Source organism: Glycine soja, chromosome 4 (assembly GCF_004193775.1).
Source record: "Glycine soja cultivar W05 chromosome 4, ASM419377v2, whole genome shotgun sequence".
NCBI lineage: Eukaryota > Viridiplantae > Streptophyta > Magnoliopsida > Fabales > Fabaceae > Glycine > Glycine soja.
Genome location: NC_041005.1, coordinates 12,568,392 through 12,572,898, shown reverse-complemented (window position 1 = coordinate 12,572,898; position 4,507 = coordinate 12,568,392). Strand labels below are relative to the sequence as shown.

Genomic DNA, 4,507 nt, shown 5'->3' with positions numbered 1-4,507 from the left:
AACATTATTAGAAATTGAAAAACTTCTGCATCCAAACCAAAAATCACTCAGAGACTATCCTACAATGCCATATCCTGAGGGTGGAAATCCTGCATCATGTCTAGAGAATAGCTTGATATTGTCTGAACTTAATTACAACAATGATGAGGCTAGATTAGAATTCAAAAATCTTTTTCTATCGATGACAGGTAATCTACCAATTTGTATATTATAAATTGCATTTAACAAAGTTAAATTCCATCTGTATTTTCTAATTTTACATCCGCTAATTCTTCATTTCTATCAAATCTCAACTTATTTTTTATTCTAGACGAACAAAAAAAAATTTATCACAAAATTATGGAAGTTGTCAATAACAATGAAGGTGGCATGTTTTTTCTATATGGATATGGAGGTACAGGAAAAACATACATATGGAGAACATTAGCAAGTTCACTGAGGGCAAAAAATCAAATTGTGATTATGGTTGCTTCTAGCGGCATAGCTTCTTTATTATTGCCAGGAGGCAGGACTGCTCATTCCAAATTTAAGATACCTGTGCCAATTTTTGAAGACTCTATATGCAATATATTTCAAGGAAATCAGCTAGCAGAATTGTTAAATCAGACAAATCTGATAATTTGGGATGAAGCACCCATGGCACACAAATTTTGCTTTGAAGCACTTGATCAAACTTTAAGAGACATTCTTAAAGAAAAAAAATCCCAATAAAATTTTTGGAGGCAAAGTTATTGTATTTGGTGGAGATTTCCGACAAATTCTACCAGTCATTCCAAGAGGAAGTCGTTCAGACATTATAAATGCAACAATCAATTCATCATATCTGTGACCTTCCTGTTAAGTCTTAACACTCACCAAAAACATGTGTTTACAAGGCAATGCCCAATTAATTGATGATCAAGAAACTAATAAATTTGCAAAGTGGATTCTAGATATTGGAGATGGAGTTATTGGGAATCAAAATGATGGATATGCTACTGTTGAAATTCCTGAGTACCTACTTATTACTGAATATAATGACCCCATTGATGCTATAGTCAAATCAACATTTCCAAATTTATATCAACATCACAGTAATCCTGATTTCTTCAAATCTAGAGCAATATTAGCTTCCACCAATGAAACAGTTGAAGAGGTCAATGATTATATACTCTCCTTGATTCCAGGTATTTATGCACATCTGAAATTTACAAAAACTAAGGTCTACTAAGCATTTATTCTCTATTTAACTTTGTATGGTACCTCAAACAAATTTAATAGGTGAACAAAAGGAATACTTAAGCTCTGATTATATAGAGAAGTCAGAAACCATTGACAGTTGGCATTTTCAATCAATCACAACTGAATTTCTCAATTCACTAAACACATCTGGTCTGCCAAATCATCGTATCAAGCTAAAAATCGGTAGTCCTATAATGTTGCTAAGAAACTTAGACCAAACGCAAGGACTCTGTAATGGTACTAGATTAATAGTTACTAGACTAGCCAAACATGTCATTGCAGCTGAAATCATTTCTGGCAAAAATGTTGGTGATAATGTTTACATCCCAAGAATGTCAATGTCACCTTCACAATCACCATGGCCTTTCAAGCTTTTAAGAAGACAATTTCCAATCATGCTATCTTATGCAATGACGATTAACAAGTCTCAGGGCCAATCACTTTCTATGGTTGAGCTTTATTTGCCAAAACCAGTTTTTAGCCATGGGCAATTATATGTTGCATTATCGAGGGTCAATTCAAGGCAAGGATTAAAAGTTCTTATTCATGATAAAGACCAAAAAAATATGACTTCTACTACTAATGTAGTCTTCAAAGAGGTTTTCAAAAATCTTACAAGGTAACTCTAAATTTTCAAACAAGAAATTGTACTATCTATTGGCAATAATTCCAAACTGTAATCTTACTTATATACATTCTAACATACAACCAAAGATGATATCATATATTACAATGTTAAATTTAACATTGTCAGGTATGCAATCTTAATCACCACATTAATATCTTCCATTTATAACTTCATTTACTTAACATTATATTATTTAGCAGTTTATCACAACTTAACATTTGCTTTGACATTTACTTGAACAAATTTTCTTTATTTCTCTGCGAAATATAGAAATTTTAATTGCTGAAGTTCAATGATGAAATATCTAGCGTTCATATGTTACTGCTTATATGATAATTATGCTTGAAACAATATTTTTTAAAAATCGTTCATGCCAATCGTCCAAATGTAGCACATCATGCTGCATATATTGCATTCCTTCAAACCAACATCATTCTTATTTTACACAAAAAAACCACATTAAAAAAATGCAGTTATGCAAGATGACATAATCACCTTTAAATAAGTCGTTCATACCCCCTCTACAATACATAAAAAATGAAATGTTAACAATCAATTCTAGAAGTTGGCCCAATGCTCATATCTTGGCCCAAGATAAATTTAGACAGTTACTGCCCTACAATACCAACGGTCTTAGGCTTCAAATTCGAACAAAAACTCTTCATCTAGTTCGTACTTCTTCAATTCACAGTTATTGATATCACATTTATTTACAACCGTGCGACATTGGAAAGAAGCAAACATTAAATACCACACTAAAGGCTTATCATCTACTTTCTTCTGCAAATCCTTTTTCATTCCTCTGTCCAAACTCTGCTTTCACGCCATACAAAAAATGAGCACCGCATCCTCAACCGCATCAACTGAGGTAAATAACTTCTACTCTTCTCTTCACAGCACCTACCTTTTTGTTGTGTTTATTTTCATTTTCATGGGTTTTTGGTTTGCGATTTTTCTGCTATGTGTCTGATGCACGTGGTTTAGTGGTTTTCTGCAATGCCGTTGTTTTTTGTCGTGTCATTTTCCTTACTTTCTTTTTCAAGTTTAAAAACAAAACTGGACTTGAAGGTGTCCGGCCCTCCTTGGTCGTTTCTTTTCTAATTTTTATGTGCATGGCTTGGTCGTTTCTTTTCTAACTTTTATGTGCATGGCTATCATTTTTGTTTTTGTTTTCCACTTTCGTTTTGTTCTATTGTTGTCGTTGTTCTGTTTTTTCGTTTAATGTCTTTGCCTTTCATTTGGTTTCCATTTGTATGCACATTAGTCCTTTCCACTGTTTTTCTTTTTTGGTGTTTTGTTTACAAACCTTTATATTGTGCATCCCTGTCATTTCATAATTTTCCTTTGCTTGACAAGTTTCTTTTGACATTTGGTTTTATATCCCTGTGATTACAGAGGAAAAATGTCATCATGCGACCACCACTGATCATGCAATTTATCGTTGCCTTCAATAATGACAAGGTCATCTTTTTTCTCAATTCTTCCATTACTATTATTGTTACATATACATGCATTTATATTTCTCACTTTTTTTTCAGAATACCATACAACTTCCAGCCTTTTATCATACTCAATGGGCACGAAACTATCCTGAGATGGTTCATCTCAAATACAATGGAGCCATTTATGAAGTACGAGCCAGACAACGTAAAGATAAAGTGTATTTAGCAAATGGACTCCAAAGCTTCTGGAAAGATTTGAAATTTTATGAGTCAACCAGCATCAACTTCTTTGCATGTGACCATCACTCTGTTTTTGACATACATTTCATACCACCACTGGAGCGGCAAACTTGTGGCAGGCAGAGGCATTCATCCAGGAAGCACATATGGACTCTTTAACTTACTCAGGAAATGCTAGATCATCCTGAACCCATGTTAAGCTGACTTTCATCATATCTTAATCTCTTTAAACACATTTTTACCATTTTAAAAATTAATTTTTTCGAAATTACAGAAACTCCCCCATTGTACAGAAGTTCCTCTTAGAGCTTGCGGCAACCACATGACAGTCTTAAGGCGGCATGGCCCCCCACTGCAATGGAAAGTTGAAACGCTGAATCCTGCCATTGGTGGAAAAGGTGTTGTCCAACCATGGTATGATTTTCTTCAAGAAATGGATTTTGATGATGGAGATGAAATCTCTATTTATTATAGGTATTATGAAAAATTTTGGGATATCATAATCAGGAGGCAGGAAGATTAGGAAGATGGTGACAGTGAGTAGGCTGTCTTTATCATTTTGCTGTTAATATGTTGCTGGTGCAACAAACATTTTTTTTTTTTTGCTATGTTGTTGGTGCAACGAACAATATTTTTATTTTCCTGTTAATTATCCATGAACAACTAGATTAATGCTTTAGTGTTAATTTCTATTTCCCTGTTAAACAGCTTTATCACGTTGGTGTCCATGAACAACTAAAAAACGCTAACCAAACAAGACTAGTTTATAATAAAACTAAATGATATGATTTTTAAGTATAGAGATTAAAGGGTAAAGTTTATGCAACTACTATGAGTATTTTTTATGAGTTTCTTTCTTTAATATGTTTAACAAGTATTTTAAGTTATTTTTTAGTTTTTTTATTAGTTAAAAAAGTATGTTTGATCCCATTAATAACCTTTGGTAAATAAGTTTATTTTTGTAAAATATAATATT

The 4,507-nt window shown here is 32.9% G+C and overlaps 1 pseudogene; it reads left to right on the top strand.

The window, feature by feature from the left end:
- Positions 1 to 339: 339 nt before the first annotated feature.
- Positions 340 to 4,054, top strand: LOC114410565 (annotated as a pseudogene).
- Positions 4,055 to 4,507: the final 453 nt, after the last annotated feature.